The 18617-nt window shown below is 54.0% G+C and overlaps 1 protein-coding gene and 1 long non-coding RNA gene across 2 annotated transcripts in view; one reads left to right on the top strand and one right to left on the bottom strand.

Annotated features, from left to right (window-relative positions):
* The window catches only part of LRRN2 (leucine rich repeat neuronal 2), a 62298-nt gene that overhangs the window by 25033 nt on the left and 18648 nt on the right, over positions 1–18617 (bottom strand). The gene's annotated exons all lie outside the window — the stretch shown is intronic.
* Positions 6648–8940, top strand: LOC123333747. The gene is made up of 4 exons (XR_006551251.2): positions 6648–6787; positions 6884–6960; positions 7243–7489; positions 8714–8940. It is a non-coding gene; the product is annotated as an uncharacterized LOC123333747 (long non-coding RNA).

Here is an 18617-nt window from a genome sequence, read left to right as displayed (position 1 = left end):
AGACTGAGAAGTGCAGTACGCTGCTGTCCATGCCAGCTTACACAGGTTTAATGTGCAAAAAGAATGAAAGTACTAGCAAATCTGTTACGCCCATTACATGTTGAAATGATAATCTGGGCTGATACACTGGGTTACATGTTATTAGCATCACCTGTTTCTTTTCACATTTTTAATGTGGCTATTGCTGTTCGGTCACTAAGTCAGGTCCAACTCTTTTGCAACCCCATGGACTGGCCCTCCAGGCTCCTCTGTCCATGGGATTTCCCAGACAAGAATACTGGAGTGGGTTGCTGTTTGCTTCTCCAGGGGATCTTCCTGACCCAGGGATCAAACCTGTGTCTCTTGGATTGGCAGGCAGGTTCTTTACCACTGAGTCACCTGGGAAGCCCTTCATGTGGCTACTCCATATATAAAATGTGGTTTGTATTTTATTTCTATTGAGGAGCAATAGCATAGACTGCAGTTTAGAAAGATGCAGGTCCAGATCCTACCTCCACCACTCACTCAAGGCTTCCCCTTCCTAGTCTTAGGTAGGAACCAGGACTGAACACTCCCCAAGTCTCATCACTAACTAGCTGCAGGCTTAACTTTTCCGTTGGCCCTCTCTGAGTCTGGGAAACTGTTACCCCTTGGCACCTTGGTTTTCTCAGTGTAAAATGAAGGGTGGGTCGATGACTTCTGAGTGTGCCCCAAAGCTCTGTGACCCGTAATACAAACTACCTAACTTCCAGGCGCCTGTTCCCTCACCTGTCTTTGAGAGGGGCAAGCAGCAGTAGCGGGAGGGAGGTGCAGTGGTGATGCTCCTGACCTCCTAGGGTGGCCTGATGTGCTTGCGCCTTGTGGCAGACACCACAGCTCTGGGCTGGGGTCCGGACCGGGGGCACGGTGCTGAAGCCCCCACGCCACCAGCGTGTGCAGCCTGGGCTGTGACCAGCCTCGTGAGCCCAAGTGGGGGATTCAAAGTGCATCTAAAGAAGGTGGGGGAGCATCAGAGCATTGCCTTGTCCCTGGGGAAGCAAATACCCTTCCTAGAGCTGAGCCAGCTCCCAGATGCTGCCCACAGCCAGCCCCTCTGCTCTGCTGAGGCGCCCACCTCCCAGGCCAGTGCAGGAATACGGATGGAGACCAGGATTACCAAGGGCACCAAGGCAAGAAGAGGGTGTTGACAGCAACCTGAAGATCTCGGGTGAGCCAATACTCCAGACCCCTGACCAAGTCTGGCTGGGGGCCAATGCTTTCTCTCTTTAACCCTGAACTCCAAGGCCTTAAAGAGCAGGGGAGAGCTCTTCTCACCACATCTAGATCAAGCAACCTTTCATGGAGGGTGGGCCACGGTCCTCTTACACCAGAATCAGGTTCAGGGTACTTACTAATCCTGCAGATTCCTATACACACCCAGACTCCTGAAATCACATTCTCTGGAGGTGAGACCCAGGAACCTGCATGCTGAACCCACTCTGGAGGTGGTCTTTGACAAGCACTGATGGGAGATCCCAGTCAGGGTCAGCCTAAGACTTCCGGGTTGGGGAGCGCCCTCCCTACCCCCAGCCTGGAGCAGGCTGCATCGGCCCCATCAGCGGGCGAGCGGGGGAGGTTCAAGCGTAAGTGAAGGACCAGGTGTGCATCGCAAGGGGAGGGTGGCTGCGACAAGAGGGTGCATGTCAGAGCCGGTTCCCAGGCACTTGGGGAACGGGCCATGCCGCAGCAGCAGGGCCGCAGTGGGGATGTCCCAGGTGAGGAACCAGCCATGCTGTGGCATCTGGCCTCCCATCCTCAGGACAAAAAACAGGCGGATGGCAATGAGCTCTAAGCGCCCTCAGAGCAGAAGGGGTCCTGACCTTCCCATGCCTTTCCCTCAGGCACAGGTGGGGGCGGGAGAGGAGGGACCCGAGCCGGTGGCCCAGCCCAGCCAAGAGGGCCAGGAGCAGGAAATGACCCAGGGCTGGGGCCGGCTGGTCCGGGCCTGGGCAGACCACAGGGAGCGCACACAGAGAAGGCAGCAGAGGGGCAGTCACCTGTGTCTCCCTCAGGAGGAGGCGACGGAGGGGCCAGGGCAGGGCCCAGATGAAGCCGTGGCCTCCCTCAAGGCTGCCCTCATGGGGATATCACAGGGGATAAGGCTCAGCTGCCAACGTGCAGCGCTCTTCTCACCATGGAAGAGCTGGCACCATGGAAGCCTGGGAGAGGATGCTCTGAGAGATCCCTCTCTCTCCCGACTGCCAGTTTCCACCTCCCCACAAGTCAGTGCTCCCACCAAACTGAAGGATGGCACTCAGATGTGGGGCTCCCACCAGGGCACACCAGCAATGCCCGCTTCCTCTCCTGTGGTGCCAGCGGCCACCTAAGGGGCTGCACAGCTGCCCGCTGCAGTGCAGACCTTTACCTGCAGGCCTCGTGGGCTCAGGTCACGGGGGTGGCAGCAGCCTGGAGCCAGGCTGTTCCTAAGGAGCCCGGGGCCTCCCACCAGCCCCACCGGCTCCCATGGTGGGGGGCCCCTGCTGAGTCTCCAGAGGGCACCATACAGACACCAGAGCCCAGCACCCTGGCTTCAGGTGCGAGGAGAGGGTTTGCGGAAGGCCACAGAGAGAGCCTAGAGAAGGCAATGGCACCCCACTCCAGAACTCTTACCTGGAAAATCCCATGGACGGAGGAGCCTGGTGGGCTGCAGTCCATGGGGTCGCTAGGAGTCAGACACTACTGAGCAACTTCACTTTCATTTTTAACTTTCATGCATTGGAGAAGGAAATGGCAGCCCACTCCAGTGTTCTTGCCTGGAGAATCCCAGGGACAGGGGAGCCCGGCGGGCTGCCGTCTATGGGGTCGCACAGAGTCGGACACGACTGAAGTGACTTAGCACACAGAGAGCCAGTGGCAAAGCCAGGATGAGGAATCTAAATTCCTGATTCCACACCTAACTCCTCAGGCAGCAGTGACAGGAGAGCTCAGGGTGGCTCCGCAGCAGAGATGGGGCCAGGAACCAGGGTCCGCTCCCTCACCTGCTGCCGGTCAGGGTCAGAGTTGGTTCTCACTGAAGACTGACTCATTGGAGGCTGGGGACCCAGGGCCGAACGTCTCCACACATGAGAACCACGAGGCTGGGGACCCAGGGCCGAACAGCTCCACATATGAGAACCACGAGGCTGGGAGGTCCTGGAGGGCAGGGAAGGGCCTTGTTGGTCTTTGTGCTCGAGCATCTAGCGTGGTTCCCAGCACACATTGACACTGACAGGTGAATGAATGAGTGTGAGTGAACAAATCAACCCAGCCAAGAGGGGTGAGGGGCTTGGTGGACTCAGGACTTTGCACGCACCTCATTTCCTGCATCTGTGAGGATGCCAGACATTGTGCTGGGGGCATGCCAGGGGCAAGAGAGCAAGGAAGCGCCCGAGGAGACGAGAGACAGACAGGTAAGCAAGAAACAGCAGGGTGGTGTGAGCTCCTTCTGAGGCCAGACCCCTGTGTGACCTTGAGCAAGTCCTCATCTGCTCCAGCCTTGGTTTGTGCAGCAGGAGCAGGGTTGAATTGAATGATGCCAAGTTGCTCACACCAACCCCAAGACTCTCCCGGCTGTGGAGCACAGCTTCAGCACAGGAGAGTGGAGAGGGTGGGCAGGGGCACCCGCCTGTGGGAGGGAGAGGCTCCCGGATGCTGGGTCCCCAGAGGTAACTGGCTGTGACAGAGAAGCGAGCCAGCAGTCAATTCTGTTCAATAAAACTCTGTTTGTCTAGGAGCCGCGTAAACAGGCAGCTTCCCTGCGAGCCCGAGGCACTCTCTTCCTTTCTCCTTCAGCCAGCCTCTGTTCGGCCCAGCCCCGGCCTGGGCCAGCCTCCAAATGGCCCTAAGTCTCTGGCGCAAGGCGGACAGCCAAGGGTTAACTGCCCGCCCAGGTGAGGGCCCAGGGCCCGGACAGCGGGAGGCGGAGGGAGCGGGAATCACTTAGCCTCATTAGTCCAAATTAAAGTCAGGAGTGAGACGACAATTACAATTTGCAGTGGGCTAATTGTTTTCCCTCAGAAGCTGATCGTTGTGCAGATGGGGAAAATTAATTGTTGGAAGTCCCAGGTGGATTGGCTTTGAACCCAGCCGCTGCAGCACTCCCTGCCTCCTCCCAGGCCGGCCTGCAGTCTTCAGCACCCCTCGGGCCGCCAGCTAGTTTGAGGCTTCTGCCCTCTGGAGTCCTCAGGCAGGGAGACACTGAGCATCTGGGGGCTCCGGGAGGAGGAGGGGGACACTGGCAGAGAGGCTGGGCTGATCAGCCAAGGGCACTGGAGCCGCGGGCGTCTCCCTGCTGGACCTCCTGCCATCTGCTCCGTGGGGAGCAGGCTCTGAGAAGCCTCGTGCGAGTTGCAGAACTTGCCCTTTCCACCAGGCGTCCAGCAATCACTATAACACTCATCGAACAAACTGTGCCACGCCTACCACACGCCAAGCACTGGAAAGGGCCGGAGACACTTCAGGGAACAATACAGATGCCGTCCTGCTCATGTGGCACTGGCATGGGGAGGAGAGGGACACATGGTAAACGGAGAATAAATACCTATGCAGCAAGGAACCTGCTAGTGGCGAGGGCTCTTAAGGAGCGCAGGAATTAGGATGCCCTCTGCTGCTGCTCAGTCACTTCAGTCGTGTCCGACTCTGTGCGACCCCAGAGACGGCAGCCCACCAGGCTCCCCCGTCCCTGGGATTCTCCAGGCAAGAACGCTGGAGTGGGTTGCCATTTCCTTCTCTGATGCATGAAAGTGAAAAGTGAAAGTGAAGTCGCTCAGTCGTGTCCGACCCTCAGCGGCCCCATGGACTGCAGCCCTCCAGGCTTCTCCGTCCATGGGATTTTCCAGGCAAGAGTACTGGAGTGGGGTGCCATTGCCTTCTCCAAGGATGCCCTCTAAAAACCCTGAAATCTGCTGAATCCGTTACCTTTTGCACAGGAAAAGGGACAGCGCAGATGTGACTACGGTTGCGGACTCTAAAGGGCAGTGACCGGGATTATTACGTGAGGCTCACCTGGTCACAAGTCCCTATAATGAAGGAGTTTTGTCCAGCTGAAGCGGAGGGGGAGTCCAGGCACGCAGGGACTTGGAGTCCTGTTGCTAGTTCAGAGGCACAGGGGCTACGCCCAGGGCTGAAGAAAGGCCTCTGGACGCTGACAGCCAGCACGGAAGAAGGGACGTCAGCCCCACGCCCGCAAGGAGCTGGGCTCCACCTGCCACCCGCCTAAGTTCACAGGTGGGTTCTCCTAAGAGCCTCCAGATGCTGCGTCCAGCCTGGCTGACAGCTTGATTTTGGCCTTTTGAAACCTGAAGCAGAGAAACCATGAGAACCAACCCAGATGGACTGCTGACGTACACGCTGTGAGACAACAAATGCATGTTGCTTTAAGCCACGAAATTCGGCGTGGTTTGTTCCAGGAGCAATAGAAAACCAACCCAGGAACAAAACAGGATTGTGACTTGGTGGTTCTCTATGCTGGGGTCTGGGAAGACCTCTCTGAGGAGGGACTAGTGGACCCAGACCCGAATGAGGAGAGGGCAGCAGAGGATGATGACCAATCTGTCCCCGGTTCCCAGCTTTAAAGTCCAGAATCCCCAAAGCCCCCAGTTCCGAGCAAACCAAACGGTTGGTCACCGGGAGGCAGAGGGGAGAGCAGGCGAAGACTCTGGGGTGGGGCTTTACGGTGACCCGGCACAGAACGCATCCCGGGGGAGTCACGGCAAATACCAGAGCAGGTGACGGAGCTGCGGGGCCTCCCGCTCAGGACGGGACCCGCCCGGAGCGGCTGGCGGGCTCCTCCCGGAACACCGTCCTCCCGGCAACGGCCTGGTCCAGCCCTCTCCCGGGCGGCTGCCCTCGCCCCTGCTCTGCTGTTTTCTTCAGCTGGCCCCCGCCAGGGCCCAGGGGCCCAAGTGTCTGCTGCCGCTTCCCCAGAGGGTGCGGCACGCAGCCAACGGCTCAGTTAGTTCAGTTCAGTCGCTCAGTCGTGTCCGACTCTAGCAGGGCAATTCTTCGAGGCGTCTTTAATTAGCAAGACAATGAGAAGCTGGGAGAAGGGAAGACAGAGGTCGAAGATGGCTTCAAGCCCTGTCAAAACGTGCTTGGGGGAAGGAAGCCTGAGAAGAGAGGGAAGAGGACTCTAAGAGGCAGCCACGCCCCACGCCCGCCCCCCAGGGCAGCCCCGCCTTCACACGACCCCATCCTCCGCGGGTGCAGCGGGTTCCCGCCAAACACTGGAGGCAGGCCTCCGGAGAGCCAGAGCTGCGTAGTAGGACAGCAAAGAAGGACCTCAGCTACAATTCCGGCTCTTTGTCGCATTAGCTGTGCGATGTCTGGCAAGTTAATTGTTCTGGGTCTCGGTTTTCTCCTCTGTACAATTAGAGTAATACCTACTTTGCCGGCTGGTGGTTGTAAAGATGAGAGATGTCAGAAAGTGCCCCACATAGAGTAGGTATGGGATAAATGGGAGCTATTTCAAATATGAGCACTGAACCTCCCAACCCTAATCCCAGCCCCCTGAATCCATTTCTCAAATCAGAGTGCACCCACGAATCAGTTGGAGTGCTTCTTAACATGCAACTATAAGTCCCTGATCGTGCAAGCCTGGGGGTGGAGCCCAGAAACCTGCAGATTGAACTCACTTCTAAGCAGGTGATTCTGATGCAGGCGGCTGGGTCCACACCTGCTGTCCCACGTGGTCCAGCACCGCACCTATCTCAGAAGTTGCCTCCACAGAGGGAAGGAGCTGGCTGGGAGGCGGAGGAGGCGTCTGCCTGGGCAGCCTCCACACCTAAGTAAGGTGAGTTGGTCCTCAGCCTCCTGGGATGCATGTGCTAAGAGCCTCGGGTGGTCAGAGCTCACCTCAGTCACCTCATTTTGCTTCCCGGCTTTTCAGTGGAAGAACCAGAGGCCCAGAGTAGGAAGAGACTGAGCAGGGCCCTCTCACCGGATTCTGGCTTCTGAGTCTCAGCTGTAAGATAAAAAGCTACGTGACCACTGGTCCCTCTCAGCGGTGCAGTTCTGTGTTTGGGGAATTATTACTCCAGGAGTTGACTCCACTGGCCCCAGGTGGAGGATGCCCAGGGCTGACTACCTTCCTTGACCTGTAGTCAACTTCTTTCATTTCCAGGCCAGCAGATCTGTTAAACTCTGACGCTGTCCCTACTCCCAGGTCTCATTCACTTTATGGTCTACGTTTGGTAGGAATTCTGTTCTTTCCTATTTCTGTTTCCTCCTCCCTTTCTCGTTCCATAGATTCATCCAAGCTCTGATTCTGTGCCTGCTCTCTGAGATAGACAAGAGCCAGCCCTTCCCTGGGGAAGTTCTCGGCCTAGCAGAGCAGACAGACAGACAGACAGACGCCGGTCTGATTCAGCCCCAGAGGCTGCAACGTGTCACAGGGGCGCTGCAGTGGGAGTAACGGAGGGGAGAGCCACCAGAGGGACTCCTCTCTGCCCTCTGCACCTCGCTCCTGCCTTCATCTCTCAGCACGAGACGACATGTATGTAGTCACGTAGGTGTGATATAGCATTGTTATTGAAAAGTGAGGAAAACACATGGAGAAGGTTTAAATAATCTCCTTTTCCACCTCCCAATTCCAACTAACCGATACTAATACTTTGGTGCAGGTCCTTTCAGGCTTTTTCCTATGGTAGCAAACATTCTCACTGCTTGTTCCTCTGCCTGGGTTTCACGTCGTCTTTCTTGTTTTGGTGGGGCACACCAGCAAGTTACTTGTTTGAACAAGAGGTGAGTTTCTTGACAATTGGCATGCTTGAAAATGTCTTAATCTCCATAATTAATTGATGGATTGACTGAAAATATAATTTCAGATTTTAAAAACCTTCCCTCCTGTGTTTGGAGGAATGTTTCCATTATCTGCTGGCTGCCAGGGTTCTGTTGAGAAGTCTGCTGTTATCCTAAAGCCTGTAGAATCTTCATTTACCACCAATATTTTGAAATTTTAAAATGTGTCCTTGTGAGGGCCTTTTGTCACTAATTATGCTGGCCACCTAATGGATTCTTGTGATCTGGAAAGTAATCATTTTCCTTTAAGAAACATGAAATATATTTTAAGTTTATAAGAGTTCATTCTTGTTCTTTACATTTTCACTGTCTGCAAATCACCCAAATGTCCATCAACCGATATATGGATAAATAAAATGTGAAATATCCACACATGCAATATTATCCAGCCGTAAAAAGGAGTGACATACGGATAATGCCACAATATGGATGAATCTTGAAAACATTATGCTAAGTGAAAGAAGCCAGACACAGAAGCTGCATGTTGCATGATTCCACTTAGGAAATGTCCAGAATAGGTAAATGGACAGAGACAGAGAGTAGATTAGTGGTTGCCAGGGGCAGGAGGAAGAAAGAATGAGGAGTGATTGCTTTCGGATGTGGGGCTTCCTGGGGATGATGAAACATTCCATAATTACATAGTGGTGATCTGACCTTGTGGATACCACTAAAACCCATGAAACTGTTCATTTTTAAAGGACCAATTTTATGGTATGTGAATTATCTCTCAATTTTTTTTTTAAAGGATGCTTGTTCTTTGGGCACAAAAAATCCTCCCTTATTTTTCTGAGGATATCAATCGTGATGGTGGTGGTGTTTACATTTTCTTTTGCTCCCTGCATAGTTTACAGTCTTCAATTTGTTTAATTTTATTTTGGCTAATGCTTTTTTATTTTGGATGCCTTCCTTAAAAATCTAGTGGTGCTTGGCCGATGGCTCGTATTTACGAGTGAGGCATCTGGAAGCTCTGCATGCATGTGTGAATTTCATCAAGGGAGGTGTCAAGTGGAGCCCCCCAGATGTCACTGTTTGCCCAGTCACCGGCATTCAGGGAGCCAACAGGGAGAACAGGGCAAGGGGCTCTCCCCATTTGGCTTGCCAACATTCAGCAGATGCCCATTTTTCAATAAACTGCTTCGTTTCCACCCATGCTTGTAGCTGTGTTCCCATGCCAGCACTTCTTGGGTTCAGGCTCTCTGGAGAATAGAGCTCTCCAGGATGCTACTTGGTGGTGAAAGGGTGAGGAATCACTCTTCTGCTTCTGGCCCTACTCCTTACCCTATCGTCAGATGCCACTGATTTCTGAGCCTGTCTGTGGTTCAACGGCAGGAATCTGTCCATTGCTCATTGGCCTCTCCATTGGGGATCTCTAGGTTCTACTTGCTCCATCAAGCCAAGTCAGTTAGCTTCTCAACTTCCAAAGCTGCACAGACATCACCGATTCACTTTGGTGTCCTGCCCCTTGCCCTGTGGGCTTGCACCCCTTCTCTACTCTTGTTTACATGCAGCAGCAGAGAGAAACATGGATGAGTTCAGTCTACCCCGTTCCATCACAGTCCCTCTGTGCTATCTGTTGTTTGAAAAGCAGTAGACACTTGGCATTCTCAAGTTTATCATAAAGTGGCTTACACTGCAACCAGCAGCCGACATCTGACATGAAATGGTGCATGGCGTTGACTTGCAGGCTGTTGAGTCGGATTCAGGGAAACCTCCCGGTAAGCTGAGAGTTAGGTAACTTTGCCCTCACTAGCTATCCTTGTTACCGTTACCTTTCTCAGCCATATGTTACTATGCTTTACGGGGAAAATTATAGGGTAGTTTTTAATCCATTGATTCATGATGGGCTATAATGTCTCCCTTGAGAATGTCAAGGGTCTAGTGTATCTTTGTCACTATAGAAACTTGTTCCCTGGTGACAATCAGGCTTAATTAAAGACATTCACAGTGGTGGGATGCACATCGATTCTGGCTCTGGTAACGGGCAGGGAGCTGTCCCTGGAGAACTGGCCATACCCACCCTCACAGCCAGTTTCACCCTTCAGGGTGTCTCCTAGATCTCCTCTCTCCACGAGCACCTCACCCCACTCTAGCAAGGGGCCTGGCTTGAAGCACTTCAGCTCAGGGAATGCAGAGGCAGAGGGGAAGTCTGTCTGACCCACCAAGATTGGATCATCCAAGGCCTCATGGAACTGCTCCCAAATCCAGCCCCACAGCACTTCTGCTTCATGCTAACGCAAGCAAGGGAGAGTTGGCTCAGAGTTCTTTCTGTGGCCACCAGTTCTTAATCAACTTTCAGAGTGAGGAAGAGGAAAGGAAACGGATGGATTTTAAGTTACATGTGTTTGTTTGGCTTTGAACCCCAGACCACAGCATATTTACTATGCGAATGAACTAATAGGGTTAAGTGCTTACAACAGCCTGGCTCCTGGTAAGTGCTTTACGAGTGTCTGCTACTGTTGTTATTATTACAAAAGCTGTATTTAGCTTACATCCATAAGAAAACAAATTTGCATTCCCCGCATCTCTGCAACTCCCTCAGCTCGGAAAATGTGTAAGGTCCCTCAACCCAGGGATTGAGAACTCCTGGGTCTTTGACTCCTCTTCACAAAGAGCAAGTAAACGATCCTTCATTTTGCTTGTTGGTTTTCCTCGTTCACTAGATTGGTGCGTGGACTCCCTGTTGCCCCTACTCCTTGACACCTCGCCTGGAACCAATTAGCTGCTGTCTGTAAAGCGCTGGTGAGCTCTCCTGGCTGTCCCTTGCAGTCCAGGGGACAGGCGGGCTGCCCCTCCCAGGCCTCGGCCTGCTTTGTAGCTCAGGCTCCAGGACGTCCCGGGTAGCTGTGGAGCTCGGCCTGCTCCGTCCCCGCTGTGAGCTGACCCCCGCTCTCCTGCCCATCCCGCTTCTTCCTCCCAGTGTCCCCTCCCTCTGCCAGGCATGTCCTCCTGCACTTGCTGTCTCTGACCCATCCTCTCGCTTTCTCTCTCCATGGCGCCTGGGCTGGGAGCCCCCCAGGGCTCTCTACCTTTACAGTGTGAACACTTAGCGCGGGGCTGGGCGCACAGATGTTCAAAAAAATTTTTTTTTCCTTCCTTTTTTGGAATAATGAGCTCTTCTTTCTGCATGGTGCGATTCAGCATCTGCTTTGTGTCCCCTACCTGTACCCCCTGCCCCACCACCATCTCACACATGCTCACACCCTGGCTGGCTTCCTCTCGAAGGCTCTCTGACTGCCCCTCCGCTGGGCTGGGAGCGGAGGAGTGGGTCTTCTCATCAAGGGAGAGCCCTGCGGACCTCGGCGGGAGGGAAGGGCCTGAACAGGCTGCACAGCTCCGTGTGTCAGGACTGACACCTACTGATGAGGACTAGGTTTGTTCTGTGCAATTTCCATCTCATTTGTCTTTTCATTTGTAGCTAAAATTGGCCAATTTCATCTGGAGTGTGCCTGGACTCTGGCAATCTGCACACAGCAAATGCATGTCCCTAGGAGCTGTGACAGGGAGACGGGCAGGGGAACAGGCCTGGGTCCTCTGGCAGCACAGCACTGGGTCCTGGGCCTCCAGAAACACTAGAGCTTGAAGGATGGTGACCAAACATGACACCTCCAAGGCCTGGGGTGGGGACAGGGAGTAAAGTACAATGAGTGGGGGTTAGGGTTAAGCTTGGAAAAAATCTGGGTTTTCCCCCCCTTTTTTCTTTGTTCCTATCTCGAGGGAGAGAGTAAAGTGCAGGCATTCTCCCTGCTTAACCTGGCCTTTGGGGGTCAACACACAACACGTGTGGAGTACTGTGTCCCGGGGTGCCCTGCAGGATCTGGACTGTTTTGATGGCCGGCCGGGAGGCGGCCTTCATGGACCCTCCATCCTGCGTCTGCGTGCACTTGGGGATTATTCACTGGATGGCTTCTCCCCAGCAATGCTTTGCTTGTTGCTGCCTCTCCTCTAGGCGATGCAACCAGTGCTCTTCAAATCAGACCTAATTAGACCAGCAAATCAGTGCACTCGAGTCATCACCGCACTCTCCGAGCACAAGTGGAAACACTGTTTGGATTATCCGACAAGGAGCATATTGTGTCTGTTGGTGTTTCCTTGGATTATCCACTCTGCTTCCCGCCTTCCGTCGACTCCCTAACGGAGAGGCAGGATGCAGCCCCCACAGGCCGGCATTCATCTTCCCCGCCTGACCCTCTTGCAGGCTATTTAGCCGTTGTTGCAAGACCAAGGAGGGGAGAAAAATGAAAGCAGGGCCCAGAGAGCAGTGAGGGCAAGTGGGACTCTTAGAGCTGGATCCACTGATAAGTCAGGGCAAGAAGAAATGACCTCAGCCTTTGAGAGGTGGAAGACTCCTCCGATGGCAAGGCCAGATGGACGGACCACCTGGCTGGGCTGTTCGCAGGAGGAGGCCAGACTGGGAAAGTCTCTACAGAAGTCTAGGAGCCCAGGCTCCAGGAAGTAAGGCAAAGATTACTGGTGTCAATGCCACCCCGTCTTAATGAAAAGATTAGTGCTTTTCCCTACCCCGCCTTGTTCCTTTCCTCCCAAAGCACTGCAGGAAGAAGAGAAGCCAGCAGACCAGGGCGTAGCAGACAGCCTCCCCGGCCCGCTCCCTGCTGCCCTCTCAGCCCTCTCTCCCTGCCGCCCAGGCACATGCTGAGCGCCCTTTCCTGGACCTGCTTCTCCCTGTCCGCTCCCTGTCCTCTGACGGGGCTGACAGGCTGGGCAGGAGCGACCTCCTGTGCCCCCCAGCACTGGGCCTCCGTCCCCACCTCGCCCAGTGGACCGTCTTCTCTTCCTTCGCTCCGTCTTAAGGAGAGAGGTTTTCTCTCTTTAAACACCAACCTCATCCCTTCCCACCTCCACGAAACTCAGTCCTTCACTAACCCTCTCTCCATCTTTAAAACCAACAATAAAAATGCCGTTTTGGTCTGCTCTTCCTCCTAAATAGAGGCTTAGAAAAATGCCCTGTGAGCTGCTTTCCAGTCTCAACATTCTTCTCAACCTGGCAGCATTTTCTTCGCTTTCAGCCTCCGGGAGCCCTTGATGGAATCAGCCACTTGGTGAGGAGCCCTTTCTCTGGGGAACCCTCTCCCTGTCTTCCGTGCCTCCAGTTCTCACCCCCGTCTAGGACCGGCCTCCTGCAGGCTCTTCCCCGCCCTCCTTGGCCCCTCCCTGGCCCCCCCCTTGTCACACTGGCAGCACCACCCCGGTGACCACCAAGTGCTGTGATCTTTTCTCTCCACTCAGTCCCTACGCTACCAAACTCCAACTCGAGTCCTTCAAACACTGGCCCCAAATGAGACACGCCACACCCTCTCCCCGGCGTTGGCCGAGCCCCCAGCGAGCCAGCCTCCCAACACCCACGCTGCCTCTCCACCCACCACTCCACACTCTTGAGGGAGGCAAGCCAACTGCTCCTTCAAAGTGGCCCTGACCACAGAGAGTGGTCACGCTTTCCCGGGGGTCTGAGGACACCGTCCCAAGGGGCCTGCAGAAAGGTCCCAGCGGCTCTGCAGTCTTGGTCTGACTCTGTGAACTTCACGCCGGACCCACACTTGCTTTTCTCTGGCGTTTCCTCCCTGAGCCTCTGAGTCAAGGAGGAGCTACCCCCGAGAGGCACACCCACCGGGTCGACCTCCTCCAGGACACTGTCTCCAGTTAACAGCCTCTCTTTTCCACCAACCGTGACTGGTGTGGGGGCCTGCACCATTTAGTTTGGTGTTTAAATCATTGCTTTGAGGCTGGGTCAACACCATTAGCAGTTCCTTGAGGGTATGGCTCACCTTTTTTGTTTGACCCTCCAACACGCACCCTTGGTGAGGACTTGACTGGACTCCTGGAGGAGGGATGGCACAGGGGCTTGAGCAAGCCCGTCCCTTGGGTGCCGTGCCCAGGTGGAGACAAGCCCACCTTGCGGGGCCCTGCCAGTCACTTAATCGCATTTGGCTCCACACCTGAGGCTTCCAACTGCTCCACAAATCCTCTTTAATTAAACCTCCAGACGCCCCTGCTGAGGGACAATAACTCCGGTCCTCTTCGATGGGCAAAAATGCCCTGGTGGCCTTCTTGGCTTAGGGTGGGTACCTTCAGGACCTAACCATGGTCTGTGCAGCCTGCACCAGCCAGCCTGCCCGGAGCAGCTGAGAGGGCGGGGGTGACAAGCAGGAGCTGGAAGGGCCTCTCTCCATTGTGCTAAAATGAGCCACCTGCAAATTAGATGCAAAATACCATGCAAATATGGCATATATTAATTTGGAACCAACAGCTTTGGGCATTTTAGGCAATAAAATGCCAGCCCTGTATGTGATCATATTTACTGCCCCAATTTTCCTTTTCTGATATTCCAAGTGAAACTGAAAGTGCAGTTATGTAAGCTATCAAATGTCTCTCTTGCAAATGTATAGGCACAGGGATAAGTTAGACATTACCGCTACCTATGTAAACACAGATGCAATTGCAGCCACATCCTCATGGCAAACATCACTGAACACCTACTGTGTGGAAGACACCAGGCTGGGAACTAACAGAAGAGCACGAGGTGCCCTCAGCTGAGCTTAGTACAAGAGACATCTATTTGGTGCCTACTCCTAAACCTTTATGAAATGCCAGCTACTAGTTATGTGACCCTAGCAAGTGAGTTTTCTCCCCTGAAAATGGAGTAATGCAAATATACTTCAGGGAGTAAGGAGTCAAACTGTAGCGCATCCCTATCAGGGAACACCACTCAGCAACAAAGAGGAGCCAACCACTGATACAGGGAACAACCTGACTGAACCCCAAGGAAACTGTGCTGATGGGAAAGAAGCCAATGGCAGAGGTTATAGACTGCATGATCCCATTGATGTAACATCTGTGAAATACCACCACCATAGAGATAGGGGACATGTTAGAGGTTGCCGGACGTCAGGGATGGGGGTGTGTAGCTATGAAGGTAGCAGCAGGGAGCCCTGTGACCGTCCAGTTAAGGAGCCTGACTATGGTGATGGTTACACAAAGCCACGTGCACGATGAAATACGGGTAAACTGAACGTCATCAGTGTCGGTCTCCTGGTTTTGATATGGAACTATAGCTACATAAGATGTTAATGTTGGGGGAGGCTGGATGAAGCATATTCAAGAATTCCTGGTTCACTTCTTTGCACTTCCAGTGAATCCTTACTTATTTCAAGACAAAACGTTTTTCTGAAAATAGGGTATATAGCACCTACAGGATAAGGTTATTTTAAAGTTCAATGAATTAATACAGAGCACTTCACATAGCATCTATAACACGGCAAGCCTTCATTACCTGTTGTTACTTCTTCCTGCCAGTTGCTGGGAGAACCACATCAATAAGTCACAGAGACCTTTGTTCTCAAGGAGCTTCCAATCCAACGAGATAGGAAGACAGGGGAAAGAGATTTTTCATATGGCATGCTGAGTGTGCTAGTACAAGGGAAGAGGCCTCCAGGCTTCAGGGAAGCTTTCCTGGGAAAGATGTCACCAGGGCTGAGTGCTGAAGCACAGGGAGAGCCGACCAGGTGAGTGTGCGTGAAAAGCACCCAGGCAGAGGGAAGAGCAGAGTAAAGCTTAAGGTGTGGAGTGGCAGAGAAGGGCATAGGGGGCAGAGAGTGGTAGGGAAAGAGGCTGCAAAGCAGGCAGGAGCCAAGCAGGAAGCCGCGGATGCCCCGGGAGCCCGGAACCCTCCCTCCGGAGGTGGGCGTGGGGGCCGCTGTCCCGGGCCCTCCTCAGCCACCTTGTCCTTTCCTCTGGATTCCCTGGGCACTCTGCTCCTGGGGTCCCCAGAGCCTGATCGGTCCCGCTGTCCTGCGCTGAACGAGAGACCCTAAGTGCCTGGGAAAGGTGAGAGGCCTGTGCAGGCTCTGCAGAGCCCACTGGGATCGCCCTGAGCCACGCAGCAAATCTACACAAACCTGATTGCACGTCACTTTCCAACCCACCTCCTCCTTCCCCACCCATGTAGGCCTGTGTTTCTTTGGTACCACTCTTTCCATTCCTATCGATAACCCAGAACTTGTCTCTTTTTAGAATACAAGCATGAATGGAGCAGGGCAGAGAGCACAGAAGTGGGGCCACACGCACTGGGTTTGAGCTTGACTCTTCGCTGACCAGCCCCATGGCTGCAAGTAAGCCACTACACCTTTCTGAGCAGTCGTTTCCTCTGCTGTGAAACAAGTGATCATAACACATACCCCAGCTTCCTCAGAGGGGTGGCTCAAAGGCCTTTAAAAAACACCATGATGACATATGTGAAAGAGCTTTGTAGGTTGCAAACAACTGTCCAGATGTGGAAGATTATTGCTATTGTTCCTGAAAGAACTATTGGTGAAGAGGAGTCTACCCCTCTGGCTGGAAAATCAGAGTAAATCTTCTTTGAAGCTAGGCAAGGTCTTTAGCTGGGGTAGGAGGGTGAAGGGAAAGGAGACGGGAACATCAACCCTGCTTCCTTTTACAGTAGAACACAGGTAAGGCATCTGGTCTACCAACGCTGCATTTGGGGTTGGCTTTTCCCTTCACCTTTTCTCATGAGATCCTTTTTGTATTTAAAGATCTTTCACTAAACTCCCCAAATAATTTTTGTATACCTAATCTGTGTTACAAAAGTGAACTTAACGGCCAGTGTGGCTCACAGGGTCACAGTCTAGTGGCAGAGACAGACATTTGTCCAACAAACACCCAAGCATACAGGGCACTATGAGTGTGTTCAACAGGCCTGATGAAATTCTGGAGGCACCCTGGGGAAGCTTTTTTTAAAGAAGAGTTATCTGAGTTGAGATCTGAACGCTAACTAGAATTGAGGGAGAAGTATGGAATGGGAAGAGTGACGCAAGGCCAGGGTACAGCATGTGTGAAAACCATGAGTCAAAAAATTTAGCAAAGAATGGAAAGAAGCCAGTGTGCAGAGTGTAGAGCATGAGGGTGTAGGGGCACTGGGAATCATTGAGGAGTTTCGAGAGTAGGGAAAGACTGGGACCAGATCAGATCTGTATCCATAAAAGATTACTCTAGCAGCTATTTGGAGACCGGATTGGCAAGGGCAGATGTAGACACTCGAATCAGAAGGGGGTTCCAGTGTCCTAGGCGAGAGGTGAAGGCAGTGTGGAGGGGAGTGTGTAGATGGGGAGTGAGGGACATGGGCGCTGTTCCAGAGACTGGATAGGGCCTGTGGGTGGACTTAGCAAGTCCATCCATAAAGGGGTAAAGGGAAGAGTTGACAACAACTCCCAGAACAGAACTGGCTTGAGGTGGTGCCATTCAAGAACCAGGAAACACTGCAGGGGGACCAGGCAGGGGAGCGGAAAGGCAGTGGAGATTTAAGAGGACTGTGACTCTGTCTTTAGATATGCCACGTCTGAGGTTTCTCGAGACATCCCGCTTAGTCAATTAGGCAGATGGACACAGGGATATGGAAGTTAAGAGAAAAACACGCAGGCCAGACACCCACCTGCACAGGGCTGATAGTACAAGCCTGTGCGGTCATTAAAGAATACCTTGAGCCAGACTATAAGCAATGCCAACGCTGAGAGGCAGAGAAGGGAAGGATGAGTCAGCAAAGAAGACCTGGAATAACCAGGAAAGCCAGGAATAGGGGGTCAGAGAAGCGGAGGGAAAAGAAGTGTCAGAAAGGAGTGAAAAACAGTTCTGAGAACTAAAAACTGTTGCCTGCGCTTAGAGCCATGGAAAGCTGTTTCATGGAGGCAGCGGGGGCCAGGCAGAGCCGGGCGAGGGAGGGGCGGGAAGGCAGAAACGGACAGCCAGCGCAACCAGCCAGTCCTCTCAAGCCGCGCGGCCCCTAAGGAGCAAGGGGGCTCGTGCTGCCCCACGGCAACGCCGGCGACGCTTTCTGTTGTGGATGGAGACGGGAGAGGCATGAGCATGGCTGGGAGGACGTTCCGAGACCAGAGGACAGGGTGTGCCGCAGTCGGAGCAGGAGCTGGGCCACGGGGGCCACACCGCCTTCCCCTCGGCTCAGATAGGCGGGAGGAGCAGGGCTGGACCACGGGGGCCACACCGCCTTCCGCCTTGGCTCAGACAGGCGGGAGGAGCAGGGCTGGGCCACGGGGGCCACACCGCCTTCCGCCTTGGCTCAGACAGGCGGGAGGAGCAGGGCTGGGCCACGGGGGCCACACCGCCTTCCCCTCAGCTCAGACAGGTGCGAGGAGCAGGGCTGGGCCACGGGGGCCACACCGCCTTCCCCTCGGCTCAGATAGGCGGGAGGAGCAGGGCTGGACCACGGGGGCCACACCGCCTCCCCCTTGGCTCAGACAGGCGGGAGGAGCAGGGCTGGGCCACGGGGGCCACACCGCCTCCCGCCTTGGCTCAGACAGGCGGGAGGAGCAGGGCTGGGCCACGGGGGCCACACCGCCTCCCCCTTGGCTCAGACAGGCGGGAGGAGCAGGGCTGGGCCACGGGGGCCACACCACCTCCCGCCTTGGCTCAGACAGGCAGGTGGAGCAGGGCTGGGCAGAGGCAGGTGGGCTTCCGGGCTTGATGAAAGAGTTGAGGGTGTCCTCCTGACGCTTCTGTGTCTCTGTGAAGTAGGAAGCGAGGTCTTGAGCTGAGAGTAAGGGCGTAGGTAGAGTTTGGGGAAGGAAGGTGTGAACTAGTCATCGTGGAGAGTTGAGAGGGAGATAACCATAGGAATGTGGTAGGAACACCAGGCAGTTCTGCAGGGTAAGTTGGGTTGGCGATGGTGAATTTTTACAGGTCCCAATCTGCCTCATTTTGAGTCTTTTTCTAGCAGATTTGTTGACTGGATGCAGGCAGAAAGCAGCAGATAGCGTGGTTAATCCAGAACTGGGACTTTGCCAGTTCTGGGACAATAA

The sequence above is a fragment of the Bubalus bubalis genome, chromosome 5 (assembly GCF_019923935.1).
Source record: "Bubalus bubalis isolate 160015118507 breed Murrah chromosome 5, NDDB_SH_1, whole genome shotgun sequence".
In the NCBI taxonomy this organism is placed as follows: domain Eukaryota; kingdom Metazoa; phylum Chordata; class Mammalia; order Artiodactyla; family Bovidae; genus Bubalus; species Bubalus bubalis.
This window is presented reverse-complemented; position numbering and strand designations above follow the sequence as displayed.